Source organism: Parus major, chromosome 2 (assembly GCF_001522545.3).
Source record: "Parus major isolate Abel chromosome 2, Parus_major1.1, whole genome shotgun sequence".
In the NCBI taxonomy this organism is placed as follows: domain Eukaryota; kingdom Metazoa; phylum Chordata; class Aves; order Passeriformes; family Paridae; genus Parus; species Parus major.
This window is the reverse complement of record NC_031769.1, coordinates 4,503,696-4,526,926: the sequence shown is the minus strand read 5'-3', so window position 1 is coordinate 4,526,926 and position 23,231 is coordinate 4,503,696.

The following is a 23,231-nucleotide window of genomic DNA, read 5'->3' as shown; positions in this document are numbered from 1 at the left end:
TAATTTATTGTGGGATAGATAGAGGAATTCAGGGAACTGGAGGCCAAATCTCTCCTGCATGAGCCATGCCCTCAGAGATGGGAATATTCTCCCCCACCCCTTCAGCTGGGAAACAGGTGAGCGTCCAACCCTAAACCCACCACCACCAAACCCTGCTGCTTGGAGGGCCTGTCCCCTCCATCCAGGTGTGGGCTAGGAGGACAAGAGACTTGCAGTGAAAACAAGGCTTCTTGCAAAGGCTTCCCCCAGCAGCTCCCACACTTGGAAGCACAGTCTCACTCTCAGTGCCCTCATCTATCTGCCTCGAGTCCTGCCCTGCCTTTGATAGATGATTTTCATTAACATTTCCCTGCTGAGGCTCCCGCTGCAGCCGCTGTGCCAGTGACACAGCGTGAGAACTCGCAGAGGGCTAGATGACAAGTGATGAAATCTTGCTGGTCAGGCCAGAGAAAAGCTTTTTTTGGGACTGCCCAGTGCTGTCCTGTGCCTGCTTGGTGGGACTGATACCAGCCTGTCCACAAAGCAGTCTCTGATGCGAGAGGGAGGGGTCATTCTGCTCCAGCTCCGGCTGTGTCCTGCCTCAATCCTTCCCTGGTTGATCTGATGCCTCTTCCTCACCATGGGGATTGTCTGTAAATCCCCTGGGGATGATTAATGCCCTGCTGCCTGTACATGCCCTGCATTTCTAATGTTCTTCTGCCCTCCACAGACAGAGGATGTGCTGCTGCCTCTGGGTCACTGGGAGGGATTGTTGTTCCCTGAGGAATGAAGTGTTTTACAGCATTTGATTTGGTTTATTCTCGGGTTTTGTATCACCTATTCATCCCATTCCAGTGAGAACAATCAGCCATTGGAATAATCTCCCCAGGGAAGAGTTGGATTCTCCAGTGTTGGACACATTTAAGATTCAGCTGGGCCATCTTTTGCCAAGAAAGGTTGAACCAGCTCATCTTTTAAGTCCCTTCCAACCTGGTATTCTGTGATTCTATAAAATTGTCCTCTTAGGAATAAAGTAGGTAAAACACTGTGTCAAAATATACATTTTTTTTCTCCTCTTTTTTTTTTTTTTCTCGAGGGAGTGCCAAGGAAAGCCTACATTTATGCATAAAACTTTTCACCTGAGACATTTGGAAGTCAAAAGAATCTTACCGAGACGGTGCAGAGAATGTGTTTAAGAAATGTCAGAGCCTGTGAGGTCACAAAGGGCCCCTGAGCCACACTAAGCCACACAGGAGACATAAAGGAAATGCAACAGCAAAACCCCATCGTGTTTTACAAGACCCTCTTCAATTGCTTAGCACCCATGTCTGACATTTCACACCTGAGCCCGAGCCCTCCAGCTGAACACGAGGAAAAAGCCTTTCAGTGGGATCACAGCTCCTAAAAGTCTGATTATCACACACCCCCAGGCTTTGATCCAGACCTTCCCCAGCCTCTCAGGGGACAGACTCCCTAAAGAGCCATCTCTCCCCTGATGGGAATCTTGCAGGTGTCCTGTCTCACATCACCAGCCCAAATGTGCACACCCTGCCGGCTCCCTAAGCACAAGCTCCAGAAATCCCAGCACAAAGGCAGGATTCCCTAGGTTGAAGCAAATCCATTTGGGAATGTGCACCTGGATTGAGCATGAGCTGTGCTGATCACAGGAGTGACCCGTGCCCCATCCATGGTAAACACTCCCAGCTGACAGCCTCAGCCTCACACCTCCCCCACAGAGAGCCCTCCCAAAACTTTAAAGGCTAAAGCTCTGCCCTGGGAAGTTTTGTTTCCAAAACTTCCAAAAGCGGCATCAGTTCATGTAACACACAGATTTTTTCCACTTCTCTGCTACAGGAGTGTCTTGGCAGCACAGCAAAGAGCCCCTGAATCCCCCTGGAAAAACAAAAGGAGAGAAATGGGAGTAAAGAAAGGGATGGTGGTAGGGCAGGAGGGTCTGACATTTTTCCCTGATCCAGAAAACTCTGATTCCCTATGACCTTGTTAGGAGGCTGGAAGCTGCTGTTTAGTCAGAGCTGTCAGGCAGCAGCGCTGGCAGGAGATGGATGAGCTGTGGTGTGGCTCTGCAGAAGGTGCTGTGCAGACAGGCTGCTCTGAGGGGCAGCTTGGGAGAAAGGCAGCAGGAGAAGGCTGAGGCAGCACCCAAATGCCAGGGCAGGGATTGTCTGGCCCAGCTGTGTACAAAAGCCAAATGCATGGGGCTCCTCAAATAGCCAGACAGCAGAGCTCTGGGATATCTTCAGGCTGAGCTGACAGCTCAGCTCTGAGGGGTCGTGGGACCTGCCCTTGGAGCCTCAGGATCTTGATCCTGTCTCCTGCAAGGCACTGATGAGCTGTTGGTTGTAGTCTGCAGTCATCCATTTGGGCTGTTTGAGGAGAAGGGAGATGTGTCCTCCAGCACATCCCAGCAGGACCCCACCATGCTGCCTGCTGCCAAACCTTTATCCCAAACACCAGCATCTCAAGGCAAACCCACAAGAACAAGATGCTGAAAGCTTTGCTTTATTTTTTACTGTGCAACATTAATTATGAATTTACTTTGACCTTCACTGCACTCCTAGTGCCAAGAATGTGATTTCCCCCTGCCCTGGCCTTGGGTAAAATCTTGCCACTGCTCTGATGCAGATCTGGAGTTTGCTTTATTGCTTCCCTCTGATCATTCTCAAGACATGTGACCCTGCCTTTCTCAGCTCTGCAGTGATGTTCTTGTCACACTGCTGGTCTGTGCAGGACATCTGCAGCTGCCCTGATGCAAGCCCAAAGGAGTCAGCGATCAGGGACAGTGTAATTGTGCTCCATGAAGTGTAACTGAAGTGCCTGGGCTCTTTTGTGTGGCTGTCTCTGAAGCAGAGGCTTGACTTTGTGTATACCAGATGTTCAGAGGCTTTGCCCTGTCAGTGTCCCCAGTCTGTTCTGGTCAGGAGAAGACCTCCTGCATGGACACTTCCTAGGTGGGAGAGCGAGTGCTGACAGAAGTGTGCTTTGGGAAATAAGAAAAATATTTTCCTCTTTTGTACTCGGGGCACACACATCCCCTTCCCACCCCCAGGACCTCCTGCTGCAGAGAGAGCCCTCAGTCCACATCTGAGGCAGCCTGAAAAGCTGCAGCTGTGCTGCACCAGGTCCTCTGCTGGAACACTGGTGGGGTAGATATTCCAGCTGAGAAATAAGAGAAATCTCTGGCAAACACCTGTCCTGGGATTCAGGAGATCTTTTTTCTGATGTGCCAAAGGTTCCCAGGCACTTAACCCCTCATCTCCTGGTCTGTAACACAGGTGCTGGTGTGCCCATCCCTCTCTGCCTGGAGAGCTGTGAGAGATGCTGAGGCAGCAACCTGAGCAGTCTGGCAGAAGGAGACAGCACATGCCCAAGGCTTCGGTCCTGCAACAGGCTCTTAGGGTAAAACTCAGCCCCAATCTGCTCAGGGGTGATCTGGCTTTAACTCATCTGATCCCTGCAGCATGGTTTGTTGGCATTTTCTGTTTGGCCTCTCACAAATGCAGGGCTGCTACCAGATGTTTTTAATTGGGATTGCATTTCCAAGAGGGTGGCACATGTGGTCCCTTGGTTTCACTGTCAGGATTTTGCTGAACAAGGAGACCATATTTATACCAGTGAATAAAAGGGGCTCAGAGCAGTTGTGCAGTCAAATGGCAAAACACAGGCCCACAAACCAAACCCTCTTCTCTCCAAACCCTAACCAGGGTGGCCTCAGCCATGCTGACAGCTGGGGCTGGTCCCTGCCCCATGCCAGCCCTTGAAGAGTCCCCAGGCCCTCTCTGGGAGAGGAGGACGCAGTGCCAAGGAGCTTGATGACAATTTAACAGTGCAGACCATTGTGAATGTCTGGTGCCTGGCTTAGTGCAGAACTGTGAATGTTGCCTTAGAGATTTGGAGCTTCCCATTGGTGCCTGTCCTCTCGTGACACGGAGCTCTTCAAGCGGGCACACCCAAGCAGGAACCAAGCACTGGGGTCCCACCTTAAAACCCCCTTTGTGGGTCTGCACAGAATTCCTGCATCACAGAGCAGCAGGATGCAAACCTTTTATCCTGACACCGTGCAAGGCCAAGGGATGGTGTAACCCTACTGACTTTGCATCCCACTCCCAGCAGGTTAAGACTACAGGAACAGAGGCTGTCACACACAGTCCAGGAGCTGGACTGAGTCTGGAACACACTTCCATTAAACCCTTCCTCCCAGCTCAGCTCTGCTCCACAGCTCCAGGTCTCTGCTGCTTTGCATCTTCTCTCCTTTCTACTTGAGAGGTGTTATTTTTCTCTGCTCAGGATGGGGTCTGGAGGGGTTATTCAGGATACCCAGGATGTACAGTCAGAATACAAATTGCCTGACTCACAGAATCACAGGATGGTTTGGGCTGAAAAGGACCTTAAAGATCATCTTGCTCCAAACCCCTTCCATGAGCAGGGACACCTTCTACTAGGCCAGGCTGCTCAAATGTGTGCAAACTTACCCAAAATGCACCTCCTCTCTCAGGGTCACTGCACATGCACTCTGCTGTTCATCTCCACTCATCCATCAACTGTTTTTTCCAGGAGAATTCTGGGTGAACATACCCAGGAAAATCCAGATGCAGCAAAGTCTCAGCAGAGACAGGCACCTCTTGGAGTGCATTACAACCCATTTGCTCAGCTCGGAGGGGCACGAGCTGCAGCACAGCAAAGAACAGGGATCTTGATGTCTCTCTTGGATCAGATACAGACAGTAGCCTGTCTGGTTACAGAAAGCACTTTCTTTGATTAAAAGCTAATAAATATTCATCCCTCTCCTCCCCTGCCATCCCTCCCAAATCCCCAGAGACAAAACTTAGACAAGCAAAACTGGTTCATTTGTGATGTATTCCAGCGCATTGCTCCAAAACACTTGGAATCCTTCCAGATAACAGTGCGTGGCTGCAGGGGCCATGGATCACCAAGGAAAGGGCCAATACTTTGCATTCACTTAAAACAAGGCTCAGGTCATAAAGGACATGCTCATTATTAATTGTGGGTGTTGGGAAGCAAAGTATAAAGTGTACACAGATCCTTATCCCCAGCTAATTCCTCAGTAAATTGGCAAAGATACATCACTGCCTGCAGAGCAGGAGACAGAGAGGAATTGGATGTTAAGGACAGCTCAGTTTCCCAGGAATACAGATGTGCCATCAGCTGATGAAAACTACAGTGAGGAGCAAGGGGAGAAGATATATCAGCAGTGAAGGCTGTCTCCTTTTAAGGCAAGGAAAACTAAACTCTCACCAGGAAAGAACAGATCCAAACAGATGGAGAGATCATGGCCGGTGCAGCAGCGCAGTGCCTGCTGAGCCAAACCTGGTGAAGCACAGACTGCCAAACCCAGCCACTGCCACCCAAGAGGACATCAGAGGAGCCAAGGGCTTATTCAGCACAGAGATATTGCTGCAGAAAACCAGCCCTGGCAGAGAAATATGGAGTAGATGCTATACTGTGCATCAGATTTAAGCCACAGCCCTGAAGGAAGTCCCTTGAGGGCACCAGACTGTGGATGGAGAAGAGCTTCCCATTTCTATATAGAAGCCTATCTTGTAGTTACCTCTGAAGTTGCTATAACCCGGTGTTTTTCCACTTCTTGGCTTCCAGTCAGAGTATAAAGCATTCATTTCTTGGGGAAGTGATGCCTTCAGCTTGAATTGGTCCAGAAGCGATCACACAATTATTAGTAAAATAGTATTATTAGGATAATAATTGATATATAAATAGTAGTAGTATATATCAGTTATAATAACTTTAATGATTATTTCTTATGATTATTACATCCAAGCATCTGCATCTTCCTGCATCCTGGGAACGTGGTGCTGGGACCCCAGGCTTGGTCTCTGCTCAGAGTGAGCAGCAGCATGTTATCCATGTGCTTCTGCAACCCACCAGCTCCCAGCTCTGCACAGCACCGAGCTGGATGCAACCCCACCAGAACCACAGTGCTCAGCAGCCCCAAGACAAACCTCCATGCCATGATTTCTGTGCTGTTTAGGCACAATTAAACCTGTGTCCACTGCCTGGCCCTGCAGAAACCAATCACTTGTGCCTTTCCTTGGATGCTCAGGCTCAGAAATGGGTAGAAGATGAAGTATTGCAATTTTCCAGCTTTTCTTATGGTATCCCCCAGCTTTGTGAGGGCTGTTGGGCAAACAAGAAGCAAACAGCTTCAAGGCTGTGTTTCAGCTGGCACAAGCAAAGCCCATACCAGGGGCCATTTTCTCTGCTAAGATTTACTTGGCACATCCCTGTGGTGGGTCCTGAGGGAGCCCAGGGTTGCTCTCTGATCTGCCAGCTGGGTCCCAGCCAGGCCCTGCCAAGACATCCCTGGTGTGGGGTCAAGCCTTGTCTCAAAAAGAGCTCAGCTGATCAAGGCAGTGAAGCAGGAATAAAACAGTGGGAAACTGAGGATCCTCATCATTGAATGGAAAATCCCTCCCCAAAGACAGTATCCAAACACCCAGGTGTTACTGGAGAGCACAAAGACACCACACACATGGCAAATGAACTCTGGGCCTCAATTTGCAGAGATTCAGGCTCTGGGGTAAGAGCAGGAAGCTTTACTTTTTTAAAAAAAAAAAGAAAAAATAAGTAAATGCAAACCCTGCCCTTTCACAGAGCTTCCCAAGGAAATGGGATGCTCACAGTGATACCCACATAAATAATCTCTTTTTCCACAGCCCTCATGTCCCCTTTGCCCACGTGAGCTGAAAAAGCTCTCAAGGACAGCAACAGCCCCAGGAAATACATGGCCATGCCATCATTCTGGGATTTAAGATGATAAGGGGGAAAACTGAAAAGCTTTTCTTTTTCTTTTCTACTGTCACTGTTAACTGTTTCAAATCCTTTTTCACTTTTACTTCCCCTTCCTGTGTGGGATCAGTCAGATTTCAGCACTTTTAGACCTTTGGTAGCTTCTCTTCACAGGGGTGTCCTACAGACCTCAGGACTCTTGGAGATGCTCTGCATATTTCAGTGACTCAAGGTTGGGACAGATTTTCTGCACCAGGGAGAGAGTCAGGTACATTGGGAAAATTGTGCATTTCATTTCCACTGTGTACCCCAGGTTAACAGGCTGGCAAACTCCCTTTCTCCTTTGCAGGACTCTCTTTGGTGACACAGAATTAAATATTGGAGCAACTTGAAGAACAGCACTAAAGGCACCTCTAGGGCTGCCAAAATGGGTGCAGTTAAACCTCATGCTTGACTTCATCCTCAAGGTCCTCTTGCCATGACAGTTCAGCAGGAGATAAGAAAGAAAATCCTTCAGTAACTCTGGCAGGGAAAAAGTAGATTTAGTGTTGGGGGGAAATGCTGTATCATCTCCTAGCTAACATCTTTTTTGTGGAGTCTATATGTGCACCTACGTAGGTATGTATGCATATCTATATATGTCATATTTCAGGTTGTTAGGCAGGTCAGGATTAGTTCACATGAGTAATTTGCACAGCTTTTCTTAACAGAAAATATTGTGTCCATGCACAAGCTTAAAAAATAAAAAAAAATTAAAAAGTAGCTTTAGACAGGCAAAAATTTATCTTGGATGGGGACAATTCGCTGAAATATTCTATAAAGGTCCCAGACGTATTTTTGCATGTTTGCTGTTTTGTAAAACCCTGGCTATGGTCTTTTTGTGTTCAGAATGTTCAGTTTTCACAAATAGTATGGTTTAATGAATGACTGCTAATGAACTTATTCAGGATTTAAACCAGCACCAGAATCTGACCCACTGCATCTATATGCAAATACACCCTCAAAAGTACTGTGCAGAAAGTGACCTGCTTCCACTAATGCCCAGATAATGAGGAAATGAGGATTTATGCCACCAGAGACACTCCCCCTTTGGAGCACATCTTCTGAGACATTCAGTCAAGGAATCACTTCAGCACAGCCTCCAGAGGGAAGCCTGATCATTAAAAAATGACATTTCTGTGCCGTGTGATGAATGACAATTGGGCTGGCAGCTCAGCTTTCATCCAGGCTGAGGATTCATCCCACCAGAGCACTGATGTCAAAACAATCCCTTCCATTTAGAGTTTGGGCCAGGCTTCAAATGCAGGCACTGAGGGTGAGAGCTTGGTTTTCTGGGAGTCCCAGGCTCTGCTGCAGCACATCCTCAAAACCCTTCTGCAAACACATCCCATGGCTTTTTTTTTTTTAGTGTCTTTTCACTGCTCCCAAAGCAGGTGTGTCACAGCTCATACAGCCCCAGCAGTGTTAAATTCCAAACCACAAATTACTGTCCCTTGGCACCCAAACCAACACTCTTGAAGGTGGACACTGGGGGTCAGGTTGTCTTGCTCAAAATCTGTGTCTCTCACACCAAGCATGATGTGTCCAGGAAGGCAGTGGTTTGATACAGATCCCAGGCAGGAAACACAATCATTCCCCAAACCCAGATTGCTCAGGAGATGAGGACAAATTTATCTTTCACAAGGGAAGAATCTGGGACACTGCAGTGTTCTTGTCTCCCCTCAGTGGCAGGGCTGGGGCTCCTACAGCTGATGAGTTGGAAAGCAGGGTGGGACAGGTGTCACCCAGTGAAACACATCTGGGCTGATGTTTTCTTTCTGAACACCTCACAAGGAACTCCCACTAGAGACAATGGGGAAAAACTGATTCCCTACTAATACCTCCCCACTTTCTTCTGCTTTGGTGCCCATTTTAGATAGAAGAGTCACACTCTGGGATGGACTTTCACATAAAAAGGGCTGAGGACACCAAATCCAATGCACATGTTGTACCTACCCCAAAGGTGACAATGCCTGCATATCCCACCTCAGGCTCTGAGCTCTGGAGGTCCTTGTCCCATTTTGGAGGCCTTTCTAAATTCCCCACCAAAACCAAGAACCAGCTCATTCCCTTCTTGTGTTCCACCACAGCTGGGGCCCACCAAACTCGCTTTGCATCCCAGCAATTCCTCTTCATGATCCTGCACATTGAAAGCACTGAGCTGCCACCAGACACCCCAAGTGCTGAGATGTCATAACCAGTGTCACATCCTAGGCAGGACCATTCCATCCTCCTAAAGAGGCAGACACATAAAAGTGTGAGGAAGGAGGAAAATCCAGCTGTGATAATTCTGGAGTGCCTGCAAAAAAAGCCTGAAACCGATGTAATTGGATTATTTAAGACATTCTTAACCAGCTTTTTTTCTGCTTTCCTTCCATTGCAGCTGGAGGTGCTGGATCCCATCACATTTGATGGTGTGCAGAGCAAGTTCTGCACTGTCCCAGGAAATTTCTTTATTGTCAGTACATTGCAGACCCCCTTGGAGATTCCTGTGGTGCTTAACTCAGCCAAAGAGTGATATATTGAAGAGTTCTATATTTTTTAATTGATGGCCAGCTGGAAAAAAAAAAAAAAAACAATGCCTGTAGCCACTGAAGCTCTCAGTCACTTTGAAATGGAAAGTTTCCCCCTTTGCAGAGTCTCCCAAGTATGGCATGTGGCCTAATTCTATAATTACAAAATAGATCTGAATTGCTTCAAAGGAGCTGTTGTGTTCCAGCAGGTACATAACAAGTTTATAGTATCAGCTAATTGGACTGTTATATAAGGGTTCAAAATGACTTTTGAAACCAACAGACCTTCCAGGTATCAAACATTTATTGTTTTGTTTGTTAGAACTTGGGGAATTTTTTATTAATACCTCATTCTGAAGGTAACCTGTCCTTTCTCCATCCTCTCCAAAGAGGATATAAATGTTAATACTATGCAGGAAGTGTTGATACTGAGCTGGTGTACATCATCTCCACTGACCTCAGTGGGTCATTTTAGACACCAGCAAAGTCCAAATAATTCATGTAAATCACGGGCTCAGAGCCCATGTTCACCAGAGCAGTGGTGGCACCATCAGATGGGAATTACAATGGTTTAAGCAGGAACTTCCAGCTGTTGTCTACCTTGAGTCAGGCTGGTTTGAGCTCACATGTTCAGCCTCAGTGGTGAGAATGATGTGGGAGCACCTGGCTGAAGGGGACACCTGGTCTGTTACAGCAGCTCAGTCGTATCCAGCTGTCACTTAACACCCCTCACTCAAAAAAGACATAAATAAAGGTGGGGTTTGCCACAAAGAGTCTTTTGCTGGTAACCTCTCTCATGGGTGAGACTTTTGAGAGCTCTGGGTCTTACAGTTATGAAAAAAACAGTTTTTTATAAAGACTGTCAGGGCCAGGGTCACTCAAAACATGCAGCCTCAAGGATTAATGGCCAGAGTGGATCAAAATCACACAGAAGGACCTGGGAGGAGTCACGGTACTTAGCAGATGGGATGAGGGACAGCCTCCCAATTTTCTGCCTGGTTATTCACATGTAGAAAGTTCCCTATCCAGCAGGTGTCTGGGCATTACGTTCAAAGGAACTCAAATTCCTTCCCAAGCCAGAGTTCCTTTCCTCTCCTGTGATCCAGCCCACCCAATGCACATCCAACATCCAAACCCACCAGCCCCCAGCTCTTAACACCTCACAGGGCACTGCCCTGCTACAGCTACTGCCTGTCCTGGCAGTAAAGGAAGGTGAAATCCGGAATCACAGCATCCACCTCCTCAGAGCTGCTGTGATGGGAAGCCAGCACCACACAGGGGGAGACCCTCTGACCCAGAGCACACATTTGCACTTTGTTATCAGCTATTCACCCTTCAGAGAGCAGCTGGATTCCCCAGCTGCAATGGGATATCTGTGGAGCTATAACTCTGTAAACTCAGCTCAGCCTTTCAGGAGAGATTTCTAATTTTATCCAGGCCATTCATCCACCCTTAATTTGAAAAAAAAAAAATAAATAAAAAAAATAAATAAAAAAAAAAGTCCCAAGAATAAGCTATTGCAGAGTTATTATTAACTATTGGCCAAGACAGAATGAACTCCAGGCTTGGCTGACTCCCTCTTTGGTAGAGAGCAAGTACACAGACAACAGGCACATTGCTGGTTTTCTTCCCAAGCATTTCTGCTCCTGAGTGAGGATGTCTGAAAGCCAAAGCAGAAGGAGAACCTTCATTTCACAGGTGTAGCTGTGTTGTTGTCCAGGCTCCACTTCAGCCAGCGGGGTTTGGAAACTTTGGCCAGCCTGCAGTGCTCAGCCTTGGTCGCCTTCCACACATTTATAACTCCCTTGCCCTGCAAAAACGAGTGGGAAAAGTCCCCACTGGCCTCACTCAGCTCTGAGATCAGATCTCAGACACAGGGAGGAGTGGAATTTTTACCATTAGCTTGTGAGGTTCATGTGCCCCCACTCCTCCTGAATGCCTGCTGAGAGCTCAGTTCCTTGCAGAACAGAAGGACATATTCAAACCACTCCATCAAGCACACAAGATACTCCTGGGCCTTGGTATGAGACCAAGGAAGCAACATTTTAGTCTTCCCCAGCCAGGGCAGAGATGTAAAATTCCCTAACCTGGGTACCTAGAGCCAGCCAGGAGTGGATGTCCTGGATCATATCCAGCTATGCCATTAGTCAGTCTGCCTGCAACGTGTTGGCAAGAGGTGATTAATGACAAGTGTTCAGCTGTGAGAAGTCTTTTTAATAAAATGGCTAAAGTAACAAATAATAGCAGAAAGAAAAGTCAAGAAATCCACATCCTTATTAGCTGAGGTGGTATCCCAAGGATTCAAGAAAACTCGAATGATCTTAAGCAGAAATATTGCAATGGTTGCTATCTTTTCCCTAAAGTCGCCTAAAAAAAACCCCTAGCTATTCTTATGGCCATTGTTGCAGGATTTGCCACTTGCTTCATACTTCTGACTTTTATGAGAGAGATGTTTCATCTAGATTGAGCTTTTAGAATATAATGAGAATATAATGAATGAGAACATAATAAGAGAGCCCACAATATAATATTTATTTTTTTAATTTTTAAAAAAATTATATTTTTTAAAATAAATTTAAGATGCACTGATACAAAGGCACAGCAATCTATCTTGAAGAAATTAATGTAGAGCTCCTTTGGCTTTATGTATTGTAATTCAGGTTGCCCTCAGCTGATTATCACACTTCAGATAATGTGTATCTCTTTATTGTAAACATAAAACCCAATACAATTATAAGTTATTCTTTCCATACAGCTGCAAGAGTTTGTGATGAGATTCTTTTGATAGCGCCACTTTTCCCCAGTTTCACCCTAGAAAAATGTTCTTGCTAACAGAGCAGGTATCCCATTGCCCCACCTGCTCATCACAAGAGGATCCACACAGCACCCAGGAAATCCTCCACCACATCCATAAATCAGTTTGCATCCCACATCCACCTCATCCCAGAACTTCCTACCAGATCCTGGCCAAGTGAGAGGGGACACAAATCAGGTCCCAGAAAAATACACGGTGGATATGTGAGTATGCAAAGCTGTGGGGCCGGGGGACTTCCATGGTTACTCTGTGTATAAACAGGACCAAACAGCTTGAAGTAGCTGCTTTTCCTCGCGAGGCCGATGAACAAAGTATCTCTGTAGCTCGGCCAACACAGCAAGCTCCAGCCAAATGTAAATAGCCCGCGGGGCTTTTTGGCACTTTGCACTCTATTTTGCATACAGCTGGTAATGTTTTAAAGGCCAGGCCCAGCCAAGGGTAATGCTTCCAAGAACAGAGCAGGAAACACTTTGTGTACAGAAAAGAGTCCCAGGAGAAATCAGTGAAATCTTAAGGCCTTTTGTGTTTCTTTCTCCCTCACCAAAATCAATCAAATCATTTTTTTTATGTTAAAAATTTCCAGAGCTCCAGGTAGATGCGGCCTCCTCGGCCCATGCTCCGGGGGCTCGGTGGGAAAGGGAATATCTTGGCTCCTGCAGGAACATAAACACTTGCTGTGTGTAGGCAAATCCTGCTGGCCACATCCATGACGTCCTTCAGGGCAGAATTTCTGGAGCTGGCTGTTCAGGAGTGCCAAGTATGAGACAGCATCGAGGGAGGGACAAGGTTGTAAGAAGCATCTGGTGGCACTCCTTGAGTTTTCCACAGTAACAGCACCAAGGAAATACCACAATATCTCCAATTAGCCAGATATCACTCAGCATTCTTTGTAAAAATTAGCAGGATCTAGGAGTAAGGATGGGTTGGTGTGACAGAGTGAGGCAGTCTCTACTAAAATGCTACTGAATCCCTGCTCTCCAGAGGTTTATCCTTGCAGGCAGGATGGGATTTCCCTCATGATAGAACACTGAGGAACTGGGACTCCACTATTTTGTTTGTCTTACCACCTCAGCACCACTATGTAGGGCATGGAAAGGATAATCCTGGCTCTCCTGCAGCTTCTGCCCTGCTCCAGTGGGCAGAGGGCTGGGGAGGGGATGCAGATGAATTGGACAGAGCAGAACCACACAGAGCATGCAAGGCTGAAACAGGCAGTCATGAGGATCAATACTGCAGCAGAAATTTTGTTATCATGTGTTTAAAATCAGGGTGTACCAGGGTACACATTTTGCCCACCTGGTTCTCTCCTTTTCAAACTCATTGTGTGTGAACGCATTTGTACGTCAGGACCATCATGTCCTAGAGGGAGACTGTCCTTCTGTTAGCTGTCCCAGTCACTTGATTATTCAGGGTTGAGAGATGAGTGCTGGCTGAGCTAGCAGCAGCTGTCAAAGCTGGCAGCAAAAGGGAATATATGTCAATAACTCAGAAAAGGGAAGCAGAGACAACTTGGAGAGGAGTCGCTGCTACACCCACATGAAGTGAAATCAAAAGCCCTGTTTTTCATAATTTAGTGTCCTTTACTGTGCATCTTACAGATGTCTGTCCTTCCACAGGTAATTCATATGTGCAAAGCCAAATCGCTGCCCTGCAGACAGGGCTGGAGCACAATGGGAGGGTCACGCTGCAGAGGGACCCCAGGGACAGATGGGGGGCTGTGTGCTGCTGTCAGATGGCACAAAGGGCTGTGCTTTCATGTCTTTGTGTTGTGGCTGCACATGGTGGGCCAGCCAGGGAGCAGAGAAATGGGGGGGAAACAGAGCTGGGATCTGTAATAAAAGCCATGCATTTGACCCCTCGGGCTGGGGACACAGCCAAAATCTCATTGTTGGCTTTAAAGATGACAGAATTGTGTCCTCTCCCCTCAGTGCTTTTCCTTCTGACAGGATTTGACACATGGATGTTGGACCTTCCACGAGAAGCAGAAATTCTGGTACTGCCAGACTTCAAGGAACCAAACTGTCCCTGGTCATGGGGACATGATGATACTCAAACATTCAGCCATCCCTTCCTTCCAGAGCAGGTACTCATGGGCTGCACTAAGTTATGGTTCAAGATCTCAGCAGGCTGCTGAGCAGGTCCTGTCCTAAACTGCTGAGAGAGCTTGGGCTCAGCCCCAGAAAGGGCCTGCAGAGCCGCTTGGCTTGAATCTATAGGAAGGCAGCATAAAGCTCACTTGTCCCTTACTGATGCCAGAAGAATTTTTGCCTGGATGTCTCCAGGGAGCTCCAGTGCTGCCCAACACAAGATGCAATATCAGAATTCATCCCTTTGCTGGTCTCAGGAAACAGAGGTGGGATGGCCTTGGAAGACAAGCAAGCACAAGCTGCTAAAAAAGCAAGATAAATATGGGACATAAATATGTGATGGTACAGGAGGCGGTACCATAAACTTATTTTATTGCCACTTGTCTGCAAAAGCCAACATAACTCACTCCCTTTGCCTTGCTCTGTCATTCCTGAATAATGAGATGGCCCAAACACACGCCAAGAAAACCTTCCTCACACCCTGCACCTGGGTAAGGAAATAAAGGAATGGGGACTTTTCATAATGATCAATGCCCTGCTCTCCATATCCTGCATACCTGATGTGGTTTGTACTGATTATCAATACAATCTGATCATTTATGTTAGTTCCTCCCCAGCTGCCCTCTGAATTAGCCCCTCTCTCAGGAGTTCTTCAGGGGTGATAGGAGTGCAGCAGAGCCCAGATTCTGCAGGCAGAGGGTCACAGTGTCTCACAGACAGCTCTCAGCCAGTGCAGCCTGTGCTGTGGGCTGAGCAGGTCTGTGCAAAGACAGCCAGCACAGTGGCCAATACCTGTCCTGGGGCTGAATTAACCTATCCTGCCTCTCTGTGGGGCTTTTGGCTCACCACAAGCCATACAGGAGTACTCACAGAGCCAGCTGTGCCCAGAGGTGCTGACAAGGGCTTGACCTGTGCCTCCAGTGGGAGCAGGGAATCTGCCTTGTGGTTTTGGAGAATTGCAAACACTGTGCTACTCACGCTGGAGGACAAGCAATTAATATTTACTGCCCTTTTAGCTGGCAATCATCTCCTTCCTACCTGCCCCAGACAGCAGTGAATACAGGTGGTGTTCTCCTCCCTCCCTGCCCTGGCCAGCCACATCCCCACAGCCTGCTCCAGCCCCTGCATGTCCAACATACACCAGGAAATGTGACAGGCACGTGTGGGATAACTGTGCCAGAGCCAGAGGGGACAGAGATGGATGAGGTTTGCAGATATCCAAAGCCACAGAGAGGTTCTCTGGTGGGGCTGCACTCCCAGCCCATTGCTCTGGCACATGGATGTGCGGGCATGCCAGAGCCCACATCCACACAGCCTCTGCCTCCCAGGGGAAACCTCTCCAGAGATGGAACATCTCTGCCCTTGAGCCTCCACAAGCAGGAGGAGGAGTCAGAGCCAGAGTCACTCACCCTCTGCCAAAGGGCAAAGCAAGAACAAGACAGTGAACAGGGGTCAGCAAAGGGAGCAGGGCCTTTTTCCAGAGCCCACAGGGGAAAATTGCTGTAACGCCATGTACAGGACATGGATGTGCAGGAGGTGCCTGCTGGATGAGGCGCAGGCAGAGAGCTGGTCCCCAGCACTAATCCTCTTTCCTCCTGCTACAGTCCAGCACTTCTGAGCCACCATGGTCCCAGGGACAAAGGAAAGCAGACGGTTCTTGCTGCCTTCCCATGAGCGGGTGACAGCAGCATTTCCCCAGCTTGCTCAGGCTGCATCACCTGCTCCATCTGGGCTGAGAGCTGGAAGCTGTAAATCAAGGTGTCCAGGGGAGGTTGTAAGGGGATAAAGCATCCTCAGTAAAATTTCTCTGACAAGTAGTCACAGCTGAGATACTGCTTGATGAATGGCAGCAGAATTCCCCATGCAAGGTGATGGATTCTCTGTGGCTGTGAGCAGACTGAGCTCTGTTGGGGCTGACAGGGCTTTAGGACATCTGTGACTCGAGCAGGTACATGTGAGGATGTACACACCCCTGGGATGTCCCCCTACACCCCCCAGCAGGAGCAGCACATGTGGATTTTCTCTCCCAGTCACCCCCAGCCAGGGACAGCTGACTTTGCCATTAAGCCATCAAACACAGAATCATTAGTATTGCTCCTATCTGGAGTACTTTTCTCTGCTCCACTTCATGGTCCATGTAGATAAAAAAGAAATAGGTAATTGCCTCATCTATCAAGGGTGGTTTCTCCAGAGCAGAGCCAACAAGCAGTGACAATCAAAATGGGCACCTCAATATGGTTTGATCTCTTTAGATTGGTTTATAACAGATTGGAAAAAGTGTTAAATAGTGGAGATACATGGACCATGACACCCACACCAGGTGCCTGGACATGGGGCTCACACTTTATCCGATTATGTACCTAGAACTGGAGCCAGCACCACAGACGAGCTCTGCTGTGCTGGGAAAGTTCCCAGGGGTGAGTTCAAGAGATACAGGAGAAAGTTCATGTCCTGATTAATACCAAGAACCCCAAGGGTTATTTTCAGGATGGTGGGAATGTCCTTGGTCTCATGGAACAATCTCCAGCCAAATCAGGGTGTACAGCCACCCTGCAATAAATCCTTATCCCCATTTATGACATGATTATAAATGTTATAGCAGGAACTGTAAGAGAGAAAATAGTCCCAGATATGGCTTGGAAAAAAATAATCAGAACAGGGCTTTCCATTTCTCTTTGCTTTCCTGGAGATACCAGGAATTTCAATAGATGTGGTACTCTCTGAGATATTCTGATACTCTGCCTGCTGGGCAAGAGCCCTAAGAATTATTTGGGATGTAAAGAAGTGAGGTTGTCATAGACATCCCAGGGCTAAAGAATTGCATTTCAACTTCAAAACCACTTACAGCATCTCAAAATAAAGTACAGGTGCCTAAATTCACCCAGCTGGAGCATATATTGGGTGGGGTTTACTTTGTCTGTCTTCTACCTTCACTTTTTTTTCTCTGCTAGCTTCATGTGCCTCAATGTCCTTACTTTTAATCTTCCATGTGGGGATATCTGCCTGGACACAGAGGTCCCACTAAGAGCCAGCTCTCACCTAAAGAACAATATCATGGCCCTGATCTATTCATGACACCAATATGCCCCCATTGCTATTATCAGATCCAACACAGAATTGTCTCATACGCTAGGAAAGAAGATTTCTGAGAAGTGAGGCCCATTTTACAGCTCAAGACTTCGGTGCTCAGCAGATATGCTTGATGGAACAGGTATATAGGCAAAAACATTCCCTTCTCACTAAAATAGAAGTATGTTTAAACCTCATTTATTCTTGGGAAAGGTCCAGTGTAATTTTGTGACTGGCTGTGGGTGATGCATAACTCAAGCACTCTGGAAAACCAGTCTGGTTTACACCAAGGGACAAAAAATGTGCATTACAACAGAGGCCTTTCCATCCATATCTCCTTTCTGCCTTGCCCAGCCACAGAAGCTTGTGCAGCTGAGAAGGAGAGTGAGAGAGAAGCTCTGATGAGTGTCTGGCATCCAGTCAGATGCCAGTCACTACAACATGCTAGAGTCCAGATACAACCTGCACTCAGGAAAAGTCTATCACAAACAGCACTTCAAGGCAATCCCTCTAATTTCAGTGAGAGTCTTCTCAAAGAAAGCAAAAAATAAAATAAAATCCAGAGATGCTTGTAGAAACCCACAGACTAAGATGTCTCAGGTCCTGTTTTAGGTTCTATTAACTGGAGCAGAGATCCAGGCTGTGTTGTGGGATGTCCAGACCCCCAGGTGAGGGAATTCTGAAGAGCCTGGAAGTCACTGAGTGCCATGAGCTGCTAAGCAGCATCTGGGAGCTACAAAAAGTTACCAAGCCTCCTAAACTCTCTTATTTCTTCCTTTTTTGGATGATGAGAAACTTTTTGGAGGACTGAACCGACCTTGTACTTCCCTCCCTTATCCTTCCACTCTCACTGTGCCCTTCCCTGGCTTTGGTACCAATCTACAGTGACAGCACATGGTGTAAGTGAGGGGAAGGGTGACATTTCCTAAGCACTGGGACTTTCTCAGGGTTGATAGAGATGACAGACTTCATCAGGATGAAGATCTGGGCTTTCTTGTGCATGACCCTAAAACAGGGAGCACTAGAGACTCACATCCTTGGCAGAGAGGACACCAAGGTTAAATTGTTAGCTGGGACCAAGTCCTCAAATAGTCCCCACTGGTGTGAGAACCACCTCCTTGGTGAACACCTTGCTGAGGGTGTATGAACATCTAAAACAGGGGTCAGCTCAGGCACTCAGGAGGATCTCAGCTGTGCTTCCTAGCAGGTGATGCTCAAGAATTACATCCTTCTGCCAGACATTGAATTGGACCTGTAATCCAAAATCTGTCACTGCTGCAGAAACTGCTACACAAGAAAAAAAAATCTCATGTGGCTGTTACCCTTTAGCACTTTGGCTTTATCTTCACAGTAACTTGCCTTGCTGCTAATATAGATTAGATCAACACTGACAAGGAACATGATGGAGTCTAACCATGTCAGACAGCTGGAGAGCTGTTCTGATGATGTTTAAACCAACCAGCACATTTCTGAGGGAGGCTGGTTTTGGTTTAGTGTGGGGGACAGGGCCAACCCAAGGCAATGGGAATAAAGGGGACCTGACAATTTCCAGGCATCTTGGCCTACATCTGTATATTTCCCATGCCTTTATATGCCCTTAGTGGGAAATTCCTAGAAATACCTCTTACCTTTTAAGACCCTGTCTCCAGGGTCACATCAGTCAGGGTCAACTGGAGTACATGGAGCTACACTGAGAAGATCTACAGTGAGGGTGGGGAGGCACTGGAGCAGGTTACCCAGAGAAGCTGTGGCTGCCACATCCCTGGAAGTGTCCAAGACCAGGCTGGATGGGGCTTGGAGTAACCTGGCAGAGTGGAAGGTGTCCCTGCCCAGAGAATGAGATTGGAAATAGATGATCTTTGAAGTCCCTTCCAACTCAAACCATTCAATGATTCTGTGTTTCCATCACAGATGCAGCTTGAAGTCCCTGTCATGGCAGAGACTGGTGTGGAGCATTTACATTGTGCAAACTGGATACCAAAGAGGGAGAGTAATTGTTCCTGTGGGGCATAAAAAGTGTCCTGGGCTCTTTGATGGGATCTGTCTATCTGTCAAAACACCTAATGAAATTAAACAATTGCTGTTTTCAGAAGGGGTGACAGCAGTAACCAGCCTTACAGATGCAGCTGCCACTTCCCAGCTGGTGGAAGAGATTGTCCAAGATGGTCAACTTAAATAGTCCAGGGATTTGTCTGAACCAACATCTGAAAATCCTTCAGTGCTTTCCTTGGATTTTGGCCATTACAGGCAAGATCCAGGTTGGCACTACTGCTCTGCATTTTGCATTGTTTTGATGTCTGGCTACAGTCTGCTTTGAATAAGTGTCCATGAAAGATGCAGCCCTGATCATATGTTGGAGTCATTTAGGTGTTGGCCAGGGGACAAAGGATTAGGACTGGCCTTGGAAGTGCTACGTTTTTTATCCCTCTTATCTTCCTGTGCCAGGTGGCCTTGGTAAACTCACTCAACACTTCTTTTGCAGCATCTCATTCACAAGAGGAGCACTGCCCTACTCCATCTTTCCAAGATTTGTCCTCTTTCAGAGTTAGGCTTTATTACTGATGATATTTTTCCTGAGTTCAGGTAAAATACTAAAAGGTTACATTTTTTAGGATACTAAAAGGTGTTAGGACCCTCTTCTCCTTGGGTTTATGACCTCTTGCATACTCAGGGATTGGTGTAATTTAAATAAAAAAGGGGGTTGGAAGAGAATTCCAGCCTAATTACACATTACAATGGTGTTGTGCTGCTTCTGGGAGACCAGCCAGGCATTTGGAAAGAGGTTCAGCTCCCAGTGGGGGTGAACTGACAGGACAAAGAAGAGAAGGCTGGAGAGTAATCAGACACAAAATACAACCAGAGGAGGGTGGCCCAGCTTCAGCCAGGAACTGGAAATATTGGCCACACCAGGCAGCATGGACACAGCAGGCACGTGGCCAACCTCAGAGGTAAATCTGGGTCACGGTGGTTTGAGTTCAGGTGCCCCAGGCTGCACCTTCACCTTCCTGAAAGTCTGGCAGCAGGAGCACCCTCGAGTCACAGGTGAGACTCTCATGTGCTGTGAGCCACCCTGGAAGATGTTTCAGTCATCCCAGCACAGCTCCTAAGAGCTCTGCTCCCTTTGGAACACCTTGGAGGCTGTTCCAGTCATCCCAACACAGCTCCTAAGAGCTCTGCTCCCTTTGGAACGCCTTGGAAGTTATTTCAAACAAAAATCCCAACACAGTGCCAAAGAGTTTTGCTCCCTCTGGAACACCTTGGAGGACCTTTCAAAGCACTGCCCTAACACAGCTCCCAAGACCTCTGGTTCCTCTCTCATCAAGGCAACAGCTCTGCATGTTCTGAGGTCAGAACCTTGCTCACTTCCAAGATGCTGTTAAAATTATCTCCCAGCTCATCCCTCTTGCACAAATTCCTTGGGCAGAGGTAGGACCTCAGGATCCCTTCCCCACACTCTTCCTACATCCACGAGGTTTCCCCAGCTGAGATCAGCTGCTGAGGATGGTTTATAGGCACTGAACTCACGTCCCTTGCAGGCAAGATTTGGTCTGGACTTTGTCAGCATACAAAGCTCAGAAGAGGGTGTCCTGGCAGCTGTGTTTGAAAGCTCTGCATAAGTGACTGTGAAGGGCCAGGTGGACTCCAGCCCTGGAGACCTGAGTGCCCTGTTTGGTGTGAAGGTTGTCTCAGTATTCTCCTGACCTGGTTTGGAGGACTCCATCCAGGCTGGATCTCCAGATCCATTCAGCCCAACCAACAGACTGCAGGAACAAGTCTGAGGAACTGAGCAGCGAGGAGCTAACCCCTTTCACCAGCCTGGTAATAATCCTTTCCAGCCCACAAGCCCGTGAGCAGAAGAGGAGAAAGACTCCCAATTTCATCTTTAATCCTGAAAGCTATTCATACTATCCCTGTTAACCAGGATTAGGAAGGACAACGTTCCCTTATATGGTGAAGAAGAAGTGGGGAATATCTGCAGTACATTCTCACATCTGTGCTCAGCTGAGCCTGGCAGAGCTTCCTTGGGAATGCAGAGGTCGGAACTGCCAAGAGCTGTGGAGCAAAATGCCTCCACCCTGCTGTGAAAAGGGGGATGAACAGACACGGGTGGAAACACTGCAAAATGGGTCACGTTATGTAACGCTGCTCCATGGGTCTGTGGTATCTGGTCTGGGATGTTTTCCCCTGCAAGTCTGGAGCCCAGTGGGAAAAGGTGCCTTGCAAATGTGGAAACAACAAGAGAACACTGCAGAGCCAGCTCCTGGAGAAGTCACTAAAATGGGGCACGTAGGTCCTCAAAGGACCCAAAAGGAAATTCGTCCTTACTAAAACAAATAGGTGCAGGTTCCCCTAATGAAATCCTTCAACATCTTCTTGTCTGTTATGAAGGTCAAGGTTTGAAATTGTGGAGGCTTAGGAGGAAGAAGGAGGGTTCAGACAAGTTCTACAGGGAAAAATGGACAAGACTTTTGGGGAGATCCTTCCTACAGATAGCATTAGGAATATATAGAGACATCACCACATTTCTCTGCTGACGGAGAATTTTGGAGTTTTAAATACCAATACCTCATGCACAAGACGCATCTGAAGGGTTGCCCAGGCAGCTTTTGCCTAATTATTGACAAAGCTCTTGACCACATTGATTTCTCAATCCCAGATGTCCAACCTTCCTTCAGAAAGGATCAGCTATTCAGTAGAATGGTTTAGGTTTTGCAAGACCTTTGTATGCACATTAAAGAGACATAAGCATGTTTTTAAGTGCAGCCCAGGAGTTAGAGAGTCCTCTGGGCTAATAAAAAGTCAGCCTATAGTCCTGAACACATGGCACATATGGCATCCATACAGTGAAACCCAGAGCAGTGTGGCCACATCCAAACTGGACTCTGTCCCAGGCCAGAGCAGTGCCAGCTGTGTGCTGCTGATGGAAATGAGCCTAGCTGTGACCTGCTGGTCCCAAAAAAGGGTCTTTCCATGGCACCATATCCTGCTCTGCCCTCCTGCTACCTTGGCCTTGGCTCTGCAGCCAAAATTCCCCAAGGTAAGAGTGCAGAGAAGCACCAGGGCAACAAGGTGGGCTCAAAGACACCTGGACTTTCTGTCCTGCCTCCCACGTCCAGTCCTACCAGAGAATGTCCCAGGCTCAAAGACTGGATGAGGCCAGAGGTTACCCGAGTTTATCTGGTGTTGGAGGAGGAGGCAGACACAACCTCATCTTGACTACCCCAGATTTCTTTCTTCTGATGAACATTTGATTTGATCTGGGACAGCAGAGAGGAATCTTCTCTTTAGGTCACTTGTTGGCTGAAAGAGACACACTCCATTTCAGAACCCAACGATGCTGCTCCTGGGGCCCCTCACCACCTCTCCCCCAAGGATCTATGGGTGCTCTGGAAATCAGAGCCCATCTGTGTCAAGTTCCATATTTGAAAAACTAAACAGAGGCACTCTGATTTTCAAAAGTGCCAAGCACTTTTAGTTTCTTTTTCTCCTAATGGCCTTTATTGCTTTTTTAAAAGTAGAACACTTGAAAAAACCCTTTAACATGTAACCAGTGTCTGGGGAACATCCTGTTCAGAACACAGCTTTACACATCAGAAAATGGTCTGATTTGCAGGAAAGACCTTTCCTCCCATAGAGCAGTTTTTGAAAGACAGACATCTTTTAAGTATCTGGATTCAATATTCTTTAAAATAAAAACCCTAGTACCAGGCAGTAACCCATCCAGTGTCACCCAGCACAAAAGCTCTCCACCTCCACATCCTGGAGAAGATGCAGCCCCAGGAAAACCTGAAGCCCTACTGTTGTGATGAAAATACCCCAGCACTATGATTTTCTGCTGCAGGTTCAATGAGGAGATGTGTCTGGCAGCACACTCTGTGCCTTCTCCAGGTCAGCCCTGCTCTGGCTGTAAACAATTTGTCCCTTTCTGCCAGCTCTGCAGCAAAA